Consider the following 14,457-nt stretch of genomic DNA (forward strand, 5'->3'; position numbering starts at 1 on the left):
TAAATCTCAATGTCAAACAACTCACTCATAACATCATGGGTTCCCATCCACCTGCACAAGTAAGGAATCACCCTGAGACATGCTTACATATCACAATTTAACAAGATTACAAAAGTAACTTCAGAAACCAAAAAAAAGTGTTACACCATCACAGCAAGTCTTAAATGAACTAATATGGGGCAACATAAAAGCTCCAGTAAGAAATCCGTGGTGTGCCTAATGTGCCTTAAATTTACGCTTAAGGGTGCTATGTCTAGGTGCTGTCCCCTTGCTAGCACAGGCATCTGAAACAGCCTGCTCACTGTGCTGTCCTGTTAGCCTCGACGACCTTGGCGGGTGTCTCTGGCCTGTGGAGCCTTTGATGGCCGCACCTGGGAGGGAGCAGCCAGTTCCACAGCTGGCTTCTCCCCAGTCACCACAGTCTCATCGGATGCCACAGTCACTGGGAGAGGGTGGAGGAGCTGCTGCCTTCATCTGGACCGCCCTGAGAGGAGCCCACAGAGATGACAGGCAGCTGCTGCGCCAACGTGAGGTCACTTCGGACCTCCGTGCTCACCATAGATGGATGGGCACTGAACTGGGATACTTGGTGCCCAAACCATCTCCCACATGGGCAATGACCAGATGAGGTCAATGCCGCTGTGAGGACTTGCAGGTCCGAGCACAACTCCAGGAGGCCCTGATTGATCTCCTGGAGGAGCCTCTCCATGAGAGTTGCCACTCTCTCCATGGATGAAGCATGGCGCTCGGCCATGAGGCTCATTGCATTGGTGGACTGCTCCAGCAGGTTGTCCCATGAATCTCCGCCAGATCCTCCCGCATACCCTGCTGCACTTCCAGCATTTGCTGCCTCACGGACGATTCCAGAGGCACATTATCAGCCACCAACCAAGCATGTATCTGGTCCCCAGCAGTCCTCCGACTGCCGGCGCCCTGGGCACTCTCTGTCTCCGCCTGCACCTCAAGCGAGTGTCAAGTGCCCTCACCACCGGGACACTAGCTGAAGATCTAATTCCCACCGAGGTGCTGGTGTCTGCGCTAGTGCCTGCCTGACAGAGATGGTGTGATGCTGGTGAGTCAATTTCCTCTAAGCCCTCAGGTTTGAAAGGTGGCCCGTCTGCATCCTCCTCCTGACCCTGCTCTGGTGATGCTGAAAGGAAGGAAAAAGACATTTGATTAGTTATAGTACAGACAATGTCAATTTGCAAGCTGCTCAACCCGGATCATTATGCGCTCATCCTTCCATAATCAATGGTTAACCCATGTTGCAAACTTCAGTCACTGAACATTCAGCAGTGCCATGGCTGCTGGGACACACATGGTGTCCTGAGTGCTCGGCAAATATACCTCCCTGTGACACCCCAGCCTCACCATCACCGCATGGCGCATGGCGCCTCTCCAGATCCATGGCCTGTTGTTCAAAAGGATTCATGATGGCCAAGTGGGCCTGGCCTCCGCCAGTTGCATCCGCTCAGCAGAATTGTACGCAGTCTTCTCCTGAAAAGGAGAAAAGAGCATTGATTAGTCCAGCCTGTACCTGGATTCCCATCGCATCTCTGCCACCCCAGTCAGAGTGGGACATTGCAGGGCTCCAGTTCTTCATTACCCTGCAGCTGCTACACTCTCACCCAAAGAAGCCATGGCTGACCACCCCCTTGCCCAAATGCTGCCTCCATTAAATGTGGCACCACAAGGTGTAACTTTCTAAGCAAGGAGGCACAAGCATGTGGAACACAAAGACTAGCAGTTGGATTGGTGCCCAATCACCTGGAAGCTCCTCTCCCAGCATGTTAGCACCCTGACTTTGAAATGCTTCCCAGTTCCAGCTGGAAGGTGCAGATCCTTGACTTTCACCCCCATTCTATACTCTGGGTTTCAGTGTCACACATGCCATGGGTGCAGAACTCATCTCAGCACAACCCTCTCAGGGTGAACTAGGCATGGGCAATATCTGCTGGCCCACCTAGCATGGATACATGCCATGAAGGATTCAATGCCGTAACTGTACTCGGAGTTGCTGGGGCGGCGGTGGGGGGTTGGGTGGGGGTTGGAGGGAAATGGTGACGGCTGCATTAAGTGACCTCAGCCAACATGGTACTCATCCTTCCTGAGCACAGGAGGCCATTGAATCTTATTCGGCACAGGGCCCACGTGTGTTGCACCACATCATGGGAGCTCACACTCTCGGCCACCTCCTCCCACGCATGTTTGGTCAGACGGGGAGGCCTCTACCTCCCGTCCCTCAGAAGCAGGACCTCCTGCCGTGCTGCCATCTCCTCCAGGAGGGCAGCCAGGCACTCGTCACAAAAACAAGGGGCACACTGCCCCGCTGCCCTAGCCTCTGGACTGGCCTGCTTCGCTGCCTCACTCTCCAACTTGGCCTGCCCCACAGGCCTACCCTCCAGACTTGCATGCTGAACAGATGCCCTCTGGTGAGTCCTTCTACCGGCCATTATGAGCAGCCCTGCAAAGGCTGCCAGCGCTTCATTTAAACAGACCGCTGGGTCGCCAATGGACCCGGCGGTCTGTGCATACCTGCCAATGCTCGCCCACTCCTGCTTTCCTTGGGAGTCGAGAAATACGCTGGGTGGGCTTTAATTGGCCTGCCCATGTAAAATGGCAGTGCGGACCTGCTCATGGGCAGTGATTGGGACCGCGCTCGCTCATGGGGAAAATTCTCCCCTGTGAGTTGTTCTGAGCACCACACCTTTGGAATCCTGACTGAGATATGCAGAATCCAAACCAGGAAATATAAAGCAGAAAAGATAAATGATGTAGAGAAAGCTAAATGAAGATTGGGAAATGCATGTGAAATTAAAGGCATATAGATTAAAGAGACGAACAGAAAAAAACTAAAAAAAAATTTTCTTTAAATCTGCAATGTTACTTTTCTTAGGGAATGAAATTTCACATTTGCAAATTGATTTTTCAGGGTCAGAGAAGTTGTTTAACAGTAATCAGCACTTATTGCCCTGTTCAAAAATGTACTCCTAACTGCACCAACCCTTACTTTTTTCAGTTGACTTTATTGCACTGCTAATAGCTAAGTACCACAAGTCCATGCCGTTAGAGTGATTACTGTGCCAAGGCCATTGACAGAGACTGCAACAACACCTGTGGAGGAGCAAGGTATGTCTGACAGCAGCTTCTGGATTTATGCATTCAACTGCACGTGGACGGTCATCAGACACTGCTATCAGATTTACCCTGTAATACCAGCGAGCGCATGATTGCCTTGCCATTATGATTAAAGCAAATCTGAATCAATGTGCTCTGAATTTTTGCCCAAAGATTAATTTACTTTGGCTTACAATGTGCAATGTGATGTAAAATACCTTTGATGAGGGATTTGACATGAGGCTGGTGAAATAATCAAGGGCCAGAAGAATGATTACAGCATCATAGAATCTTTGCAGCATAGGAGACCATTTGGCCCATTTTGTCCATGCCAGCTCACTGTGAGAGCAACTTAGCTAATTCCACTCCTCCACCTTTTCACCTTAGCCCTGCAAATCTTTTCTTTTCAGATAATTACCCAGTTTCCTTTCAAAAGCCATGATTGAATTCTCCACCACACTCGCATGCAGGGAATTCCAGATCCTAACCACTCATTGGAACGAGGAGTAATCAGGGTATAATGACCTGTGAGGTCTTCCTTGTTAGTTTCTTTGCTAGCTCCTTAAAACCTGCCTACAGGTCCTCATCCCTCTTTCTAACAATGTTGTCGTATGTGGACCAGGACCGCTGGTTGTTCACCTTCCCCCATCAGAATATAAAGAGTAGTCACTCAGTGACAGCCTTGACTCTGGCACCAGGGAGGCAACTGAGCCAGTCCTGGTGCTGTGGACTTAGCTGTGTCTGCATTTCCCAGAGAAACCATTACACTCACCACTATTCAGAACTGAATGCTGGTTAGAGGGCAAGATGCACTCTGGGGACTCTTATGTTGCTTGCTTTGTCCTCCTTGAATACCTGGTGACCACCCATTCCTGCTCTGCCTGCACACCCTTAAGCTTCAGGGACCACATCTAGATATTTGCTATCCATGTAGCTCTCAGACTCATGGATGCACTGTAATGAGGCCAACTGCTGCTCAAGCTCTGAAACCCAAGCTCAAGCTACTCCAACTGATGATACTTCCTACATATCTAATTAAAAGTGTGCTGTAACTCCCACATGTTAGAGGCTGTGCATTCCATGGGACTGAGAATCTTTCCCATGCCTCTATTTATTAGAGTAACTAAACTTAATAGAAATAAACTAAAGACTTAACAACTCACCAGTCAGCACTCTCCCTTGCACTGGAAATACTTTTAGCTTTTTTACCTAATTTCTTCCTGATGCTCACAGTCATTGCATTCTGCTGTTCTTTCCCTGAACTCGTTCAGCTATGTGCTCCTCACATCCCGACTCTCTGAATAATCAATCACCTACCTGCTGTCCTGTGACAGCACTTCTTTTTTTTTTTGCTGTTGATTTGCTCTGGCAGTGCTCTCTCTGACTCCAGCTGACTCTGCTGCCGCTTTTATCTGATGGCCTTTGGTACTGTTTTCCCTTATGTTCATTCTCTGACTTCCCCTGATTCCCACCACCATTTTTATTAGTTGGTCTTCAGTGCTGTTTTTCCTCAGGCTTGCTCTCTCTGACTCCTGCTGCTGCTTTCATCTGTTGGCCTCCAGTACTGTTTTCCCTCATGTTCTGTCCCTGACTCCCCACCACGGCTTTTATCTGTTGGTCTCCGGCACTGTTTTCTCGCAGGCTGACTCTATTATGGTATTAAACTGAATACCCATATTCACTGAATAATGAAAAACAGCATATTGATCAGTGTTAGCAATTGTGTAGGAAAGCCAACTACTCGGAAGATGAAAAAGAATTGAATGAATTCTTGATTCAGAAAAATTATGCAATATGCTCCCTGTTTATTGCCAGGGTTTTCCAGCCCCTCACGCCCAGCAGGATATGACGGTCCCGCTGAACTGAATGGAGATTTAAATGTCTCACTATATCTTCCGGGAGAAGGCTCACCATGGCGGGGCCATAAAATCCTGGCCAAATCTCTGTTTCAGAAAATGTAATTGAATAATGGGTTGAGCTGCATGGGATCAATGGCTCTTTTTGGTCAAACGTTCTTATATTTTTAATGTTCTGCTCTTTCTCAATGGTTCTTTTCATACATTATCCTGGTGCAGTAAATTGAGTTTAATTATTTAAAAGCTCCATTTATTATGTATAGTAGCTTTATGGATTTTTATAGAGGCTTTCCATATCCAACGTGATATGAAGTGTCAAATTAAAATAAAAACAATAATTTCAGAATTTACGCAACATTCTCAGACATATTTTTCCTGTTCAATTTAATCCTGCTTCTGTCATACATTTCTGCTGACTATTTAAAAATCTGAGGCTGGATCTATGCAACATATTATCTTAAATATGTGTTAAAATATGCAGGCTTAAGGTTATTTGTTAATAATGTTTGGTTGGAATGCAGCATTTCAGTCTTTTATTAGAATGAAAGAAGGGAATATCTATCAAAACTAACCTTACCTACAATGAAATATAAGACATAAGTCATTTGTTTATCATCGACAAAGGTGAGAGGGTTCTTGCAAACGCATCCCATTAAAGAAATTACTTGAGCATATTGAAAGAAATGCATCATCTGAGTTCTAAATTCCTTCCAGCAATCTTGGAGAAAGAGTGAAAGGGTATTTATAATGGGATTGAAATGGTATCATGCAAGCCTGAAATTAATACATTTCAAAATTCTGAATGAGGTGACTAGGGTGGAGTATCCAGCCATGCATTATCATTAATACAAACTTAATGACATAAGAAATACAAACAGGAGTAGGCCCTCTTTCTACCTTTCGAGCATAGTTGACCTGATTCTGGCCTCAGCTCCACTTTTACCGTTTCCCACAACCCTTGACTCCCCTGTCATTCAGGAATCTGTCTATCTCAGCCTTGAACATATGCAATGACTCATAAGCCAATTGTTCATTTTTCAATTTTCCAACATTCATTTAGACAGGCTATATTGTTGAAATGATTCACAATTCTCAATAATTTGTCTAATTATCATTAGAATACTAAAATTAGCCAATGCACATTAAGACTTAAGGAACAAGTATTTGACTTGGAATTGGTATAAGATATCCAGTGCCACCTAATATTTTTTTTTGTACTGAAGAACAATTTTTATTGTTTTGTTCAAACGAAGCTACCTTCTTAAGAATCCAATGCGGTTGTTATTCTAAAATTTTGTTACTCAACATCAGCTTTAATATTCATGATTTCATAAAACTAATTTTAAAATATTGTAATAGGAAGCAAAGAAAGTCATAATTATTTACGTATTACAGAATTACCTGATTGTTGACATAACTTCAGCTAATTTTGAGAATGTTGGTAAAGCTGCTGATGCTTGAATATTTTTACTGTTTTAATTATGATGCGTCAATACAGTTTCATAAATCTGAACACATGATTTGTCTAAAGTTATTATTATTCCATAGCATAATTAAGAAGGGATGATTGAATGTTATGAGAATATCTATCTAACCAAAAGTCTTGTACCACAAGTGAATTTAAAAGATCCCATGGCAAGTCTGGAATTCTCCCCCATGTCCTGGCCAATAGTTATCTTTCAATCAACATCATTTAAACAGATTGATTATTATCATATTGCTGTTTGTAGGACCTTGGTATGTGCAAATTGGCTATTGTGTTTCTTGCATCACAGCAGTAACTGCACTTCAAAAGCACTTAATTGGTTGTAAATGCTTTAGGTTGTCCTAATGTCATGAAAGATGCAAGTTTTTCCTCCTTTAAAATTCAAAGCATTACACCTCAAAAGACTATATAGCACAAACATTTTGATTGTCTTAAATAATTGTGTTCTGTTAAGCTAATCGAATATCCTGCCAGTGTTTTTCAAACCATATACTTTTAAAAAAAGTTTGTGACTCCAAAGGGAAGTAAGTAAAGGTCACTTAATGGAAGTCTGGATTTTTTTTATCCAATGTGTGATGAAGATCACATGCCATGATTGAGTTCTGAAATGGCTGTCTCATGAGTGGGTTAGGAATGACATTACCTGTTATATGGTTATACAACAGAATAATCTGTTTATACTGGTTTGGAAAAATAGCTTTTTAAAAATGGCATGATATGATATTGATATTTGCTACAGTCATTCAAGGATGCTTTCAACATCAACTAATAGAGTAGATATGGAGTTATTCAGGATTGTCATTGAGGCAGAGGAGAGATGAAAATTATTCCAAAATATCCTGGACCATGGAAAACCTGAATATTGACATCTGTTTGCATTTTATGTGCCTGGATTAAACATGGAATTCTGACTATAGGTAGACATGCTTTTGAAAATTGGGGTAGTTTGGACAGTGTGGCAAGCCTTTATGTATATAAAGTGATGGAGCATTGAAATGGCGAAGAGTTGGCAGATGAATAATGATGCAGGCTGAGCACTTCACCTTATGATTTCTCATTTTTCTTCACAAATGAATTTCATGTCACAGTAAATTTATACCAATGCATCTCTTCTTGATAACATAGGAAGCATAACAGAATATAAGAAAACACTGACAAGTCTACTCATTACTACAGGCCATGTACAATTGCATTGTCATGGAATTGCTCCATTTTATTTAATCTCTTACAGGAGGTGCATAAATACAAAAAAAAAGCCTTGGGATATTCCCCCCTGAACCTTGAAGATGATCCATCAAACTCCTGGGTCAGAATTTTGCCCTTGATGGGTGGGCGGGCCTGGCCGACTCAGCGGCGGGTGGGCAGCCGATTACCGCCACCGAAACGGGCCGCGCCACTACTTTCCACGGGCAGGCCAATTAAGAGACTAGGACCCGAGGGCACAGCCTCAGAGTAAAGGGAAGAGCTTTTAGAACAGAGATGAGGAGAAACTTCTTTAGCCAGAGAGTGGTGAATCTATGGAATTCATTGCCACAGCAGGCTGTGGAGGCCAGGTCATTGAGTGTACTTAAGACCGAGATAGATAGGTTCTTGATTGGTAAGGAGATCAAAGTTTACGGGGCGAAGGCGGGAGAATGGAGTTGAGAAACTTATCAGCCATGATTGAATGGCTGAGCAGACTTGATGGGCCTAATTTCTGCTCCTATTTCTTATGGTCTAAGGCCCGCCCAGCGGGTTAGCGACTCCCATGGAGAGTGGGAAAATAGCCGCAGAGGCGGGCATGTTCAGACCACCGGTTCCAATGGGGGACCGGCAGTCAGTATAAAGAGTGGCCAGGTAGCCTGCTTGAGGCAGTGCACCATGGCCACTCGGGGAGAGAGTCACAGGACAGGAGCATGAGCAGGAGGAGGGGGGCAGGCTGCAGGAGAGGCCAGTGTGCCCCTCGCTTCTCCGATGCATGCCTTGCTGTCCTCCTCCAAGAGGTGTCCAGCCGTTGGGATATATTGTATCCAGATGATGGGAGAAGAGGGCCCCCCATGTCACCAGGCAGGCATGGGAGGAGGTTGGTGATGTTGTAAGCGCCCATGATGATGTGCGGCGCACAGGCACGCAGTGCCGCTAGAGATTAAATAATTTGCTGCGCTCTGGAAGGGTGAGTACCATGTCGGCCTTGGTCATTTGACCCAGAAGTTAGCCTTATCCTTTAAGCCCGCAGCCCCCCCGACACGTCTTGATGTCGTGACTGCATTGGGCATTTGGCGCATGCTGAGTGGGCAAATGGGTACTGACCATACTTACATCAGCCTCAGTGGTTGAGGAGAAGATGGGTTCTCCCCGCAGCATATGTTGATGTCTGTCGCATTTAAGTAGTCTGGGGGCAACTTGCAGGGGAGGCCGCTAGACACATATTCAGAACTCCAACACATGTCTTATTGATGGTGATGAGATGGTGGAAGGGGAGCCTCAAGGTGTCGTGGCCAAGAGCCATCTGCTGGCATTGGCGCCGCAACTAGTTGCGCCTCCTTGCCATGGGTGCTAAGACCCGTGTGCTATTCAAAGTGATGGATACTAAATGTGTCCAAGGGGACCGTTGGGGGAGGGGGTTGGGACCAGCCGTACTATCTTCTGGGGACTGATCACAAGTAGTGTGGACAGGAGCCGCTGGAGGCCTCAGGGCCACTGTGGTTGGGGTGCGGCATGCGCATGCAGACTACATGAGCGATCAGCCCCATTAAATCCTCTTACCTGTTCTGCAGGCAAAAACTGAACACAATCAGCAGAACGCCAGAGGACTAGAGGTGTGCACGCCCTGCTCCAGTGCCTCACGACTTTTGAGAAGTAGGCCATGGAGCTGGGGAGGAGGCAGGCAGCCAGTGCAGCAGGTGGCAGCGAGGCTGGGGTCCAGTGGCCAGGTACTTGAAGTCCACAGTCCTATCCACTCTGTCTAACCACCATCCAAACCACTGATGGTTGCTGCAATCGTTAATGCTGCAACACTGCTCATTCACAAACTGAGACACTCTGACGTGGTGGGTCATACACAAAGGTCCCTCGTCCCCTTGAGGATTCGCATCTCCACCACCTTCCAAAGTCACGTTATCCCAATTGTGACTGCTATCCCCATGGCCTAACATGCATGGCATCGCTGCTGCACAGTCAAAGACTTAATGCATCTTAGGGGAGTTGGAACCTCCACCACCCTTTCAGCCAGTGTGCCCCACATTAATGTTCCAAAACGTCCTCAGCCCCACATGTCACTCAAATTAAATAAATGCCAACACGTAACTCATCCCTGCGCCAAGGGGAAATGTTGCCTTCTGCCCACCTGGTCTATGCCCCTCATAACGGTATGAAGGTCAATAATGTGACCTCTCAATCTCCTGTGATCCACGGCAAATGTAAGTGTTTGCGATGTTTCCTCAGCCCCGCAACTATCCAGGCCACAATGCATCCAGGTCAGATACCTCTGCCCTCTCCCCACTCCAATGGTACATAACATGCCCTGAGGCCATCTGACCAGCCTGTCTGTATGTGCGTCTAATGTTTGGGCCCCCTCTTGACTCTTTTCCGCCCCACCAATGTTTGACTCCTTAGGGTCTTGAAGGGTGAGCAACTTATGAGGCTTGGGGGGTAAGGGATGAAAGGTTGAACTGACTGTACGCTAATTGATGCACTGTCCTTGTTGTTAATTTCAGCATCACCACCACATGGCCACGTCCAAAGACACTGCAGACCCCCTCCATACCTGAGACCCAACACGTGCAACTTGTGGCACATCATTTCAGCGAGCCAGGCACCAGCGCAGACACAAACACCCCTCGGTGGGGACTTTACCGTCAGCTAGTGTCCCAGGTCACGGTGGAGAGGGCACTTCACAATCGCTGGAGGAGATGGTGGGGCAGAGAGTGCCGATGACGCCAGCAGCTGGAGGACTGCAGGGGACCAGGCACATGCTGAGTCCGGCATTGAAGACGTGCCTCTGGAGTTGTCTCCAATGCAGCAGCTGCAGGACAAGCGGCAGGAATTGCGTTTGCATCTGGCAGGGTTGCATGAGGGCATGTTTCAGTTGGTCTTTGCGATGGAGGAGTCCAGGCAGAGTGCATGTGAAGGCATGAACCTCAGGGCAGAGCTTCACGCTTCCTCCACTGAGAGATTGGCGACTCTCATGGAGAAGGGGTTCGATTGGATGGAGAATCTACTGATTGGGTTGCGCTGTGACCTGCAATCCTCCACAGCGGTACTGGCCACAGGTGGTCATTCCCAATGTGGGAGATGTTGTGGGCACCAAGCGTCGACGCTTGGTGCCCATGCATCTGCAGTGAGCAGGGAGGTCCAATGGGACCTCACGTCGGTGCAGCAGCTGCCTGTCATTGCTGCGAGCTCCTGTCAGGGAGCTCCAGATGAGGGCAGCAGTTCCTCTGCCCCTCTGCCAGTCAGTGTTGCTTCTCTTGAGGCTGCGACAACTGCGGAGGTGCCAGTTCTGGAACTGGCCACTCCCTCCCAGGCCCAACGGGCCAGAGGAAGCCCGCCAAGGTCATCGACATCAACAGGACAGCAGAGTCAGCAAGCTGTCTCACAAGCCACTCCAACCGATGGAGTGGCACCTAGATGTAGCACCCGCAATCAAATGCATAAGGCACGTTAGGCACTCAACGGGTATGTCACTGGTGATTTTCTGTTGGCCTTAGCATAGGGAAAAATATACTTACGTTTGCAATAGAGATGTTTCTGTTTTATGTTGGACATAATAAAGTCCACTTTTCTGACCATGGCTGAGGGTGTTTCCTTTGTGCTGCATTTGTCTTTTTCACAGACATATCATGAGTGTTTGAGTGGACTTTGAAGTTTCTGTACTAAGCCCTTAGTTGCAGCTGATATGGTGGAAAATGTAGCACCTAAGTGCTACGTGTGGAAGCACCAGGCAATGCTACTCCTGCTGATCCATGTGTGTGGAGCTACTGAAGGTTCGTTGGATTACATTGTCCTGGGTGTCCCTGCCTCCTTGGTGTACTAGTGGGTCGGTGTGCTGCCCCTTATCATCGCCCTTTGCTTCCTCATCCTCTGAGCCACTGCTGGATTCATCATATGCAACCTCATCCATGGTGTCAATGTCTTCATTGTCAACTGCATCCCCTCTTTCCAGTGCAAGATTGTGCAGAGCGCAGCATGCTACCACTATCAGAGAGACACGATCTGGGGGGTACTAGAGTGCACCCCCTGAGCGGTCCAGGCAATGGAAGTGCTTCTTGAGAAGACTGATGGCTCTCTCCACCACACCCCTTGTGGTGCCCTGGCTCCTATTGTAACGCTGCTCAGCTTCTGTTCTTGGATGGCGGAGAGGCGTCATGAGCCACCATCGGAGGGGATAGCCCTTGTTACCCAGCAGCCAACCATCCAGCCGAGCCAGATCACTGAAGAGCCCCGGCACCTGGGAGTGTCTGAGGATGTGGGCGTTGTGGGAGCTACCTGGGTACCTTGCACAGGCTTGTAGAATCTGCATCCTATGGTCACACGCTATCTACACGTTCATGGAGTGGAAGCCCTTCCTGTTGACGAAGGCACCGGGCTCACCTGCTCGTGCCTTGATGGCCATATGTGTACAGTCTATTGCACCAAAGCTTCTGGCTCGCTGTGCCTGACTTGCCTGGTCGCAGCGGAAGTGGATGAAGGTCAATACCCGTCTGAACAGAGCGTCTGTAGCCTTCTTGACACAAGTGTGGACAGCTGATTGGGAGACACCGCAAAGATCACCCACCGAACCCTGGAAGGAGCCAGAGGCATAGAAGTGGAGGGCAACTGTGAGCTTCAGAGCCGCTGGCATTGGGTGCCTACCCACAAAGTTAGGGGAGATCTCAGGGCCAATCATCTGACAGATATAGTTGACTGTCACCCTTGAGAGTCGCAGCCTCTTTCGGCACTGCACCTCAGTCATATTGAGGTAGCTGCTTTGCCGCCTGTATACCCTGGCAGCAGGATAGTGGCATCTTCTGCAGCCCCTTGCACCTTGGACAACCTCTTGGCCCTGTGCCCTTGTGCCTGCGCCTGGCCTCCCAAAGTTGGCTCCGCTGGAGGCTGATTGTCCACTCCTGGCCTCCTCCTCATTCTATCCTTTCCTTCCGTCTCAGGGGAGCTGCCTCCAGTGGCGATGTCAGAACCCATAGCCCCAGGCTAAATGGAGGCCCCCAGAAAGCTGCAGGCTCGACAAAGTTTACTGTCTGCAGACTGGTTTTAAATTACACAAAAAGCTCTTGGAAATCGATGTGAACTGCTAACAATCACACAGGCAACTTTAAAACACTTTCTGCAATTAAAACTTCGTGGAAAACTTCAACAACCCCCTGACTCCACATATCCCGACATTGCATGAGTTTTATTAAAAAATCTCCTACCCGCCTGCCTGTTGGGCCCGTGTGCCGAGCCAAAGTTTGCACGGGCCTCTCAAAATCCTCGAAAATTGGCAAGTTAAGGGCCTTAATGAGGCCTTTAATTAATGGCGGGCGTGGGTCCCGCTGCTGTGCACGCCCGCCGACCAAAATATTGCGATGCCATGTGCTGATGTCTGGATGCTCGCACGACGTCAACACGCGACATTTTAAGAGCTGATGTGCGGGTTCCACCACCCGCACATCAGCCGGAAAATTCTGCCCCTGGCATTTCAATATATTAGTGCAATTTGACGTAGTTAATTAACTGGTTGGCATCCACAGACTGCTGATCGTAGTAAGACCAGAAACATAATATTCACTTGATAGTGCAGAACCTGCTGAGAATAGAAACATTTGCCAAAGCTTTTCATCTTGTACTCATCAGGACAATCATATGAATGCCAAATTTCAAATGATCACAATAATTTATACCACGGAGAAAAGGGATTCATTATATTTAGCTTAACCACAGATAATGTAAATATATAGATTTAGTTAGCTAAACAAAGTTCTTACAAACTAATGGTTGTGCATTTTTAGCATCTTAAAGATCTCAATTGTATCTCTAATTTTTTTTCTTTAATTCTGAAACGCCTCTTCATGATTTTGGGTTTTAAGTTGCTCTTCTATGAGCCTGCTCAAATGTATCTTCTTTTGAAGGTCATATGCTCAAATAGATGGATCGTATTTGATTTGAGTACTGAACGATGAACAGACCAAATTCTTTCGAAAACTGGAGTTTTGCTGCTAAGTTTACATGAATATTAAAAAACATCGTCTAGTGAAATACAGATGCCAACCATATTCAGGTCAGCCAAATGGGCTTCATTTTATAAGATTCCTAAATTAGTATAGGAATGTGATTGGTGAGATAGAGTTTTACGTCTTCTTCAGCTCTTTTTAAAATTTTATCAATGACCCATACACATAATTATACTCTGAAGGGTATGACACAAAGGCTTGATTCACATTTGTTATTTCTTTTCGGATAAAACTTCCTCACAGCCCTAACCTACATCCAGTTCTCATTATAACAACACCCCCTGGCAAAAATAGTGAAGTGTGGACAAAGATAAACATGTTTTTCAGTTTGACTTTTGGAATCATCCTCAGTAGTATATGTGGTTTCAAGAAGAATTTGATATGGTGTCACGTTTATTACAAAGCTAATGGTTTAATGGTTTTATCCTAATTAAGATAAATACAGAATGGATAGATTTCTTTCAGAGAATAACATTTTTGAATACAGTACACATGGGGAAGAATTTTCCTCCTGTTGGGGAGGAAGTGCAGGAGCGGGCATCAGCAGGAGCGCCTCCGGTCGGTGCCTCTGATCGGGGCGCACCACCATCTTAAGTGGGTAGGCCAATTAATGCCCATCCAGCATGACATCTGCCAGGAAATGCTATGCGCTCCCTGTGCGGGCGGTGGGGGGGCCCTAAGTGCTGTCTCAGGGAGATCGGCTCAGAATTAAAATTTGGAGGTAAACGTTTAAAAAATTTTCCTGACATGTCCCCTCATGTGACACTGTCACATGAGTTGGAATATGTCCATCATTTTAACTCAAACCTTT

This window comes from Carcharodon carcharias, chromosome 3, assembly GCF_017639515.1.
Source record: "Carcharodon carcharias isolate sCarCar2 chromosome 3, sCarCar2.pri, whole genome shotgun sequence".
NCBI classification, from domain to species: Eukaryota; Metazoa; Chordata; class Chondrichthyes; order Lamniformes; family Lamnidae; genus Carcharodon; species Carcharodon carcharias.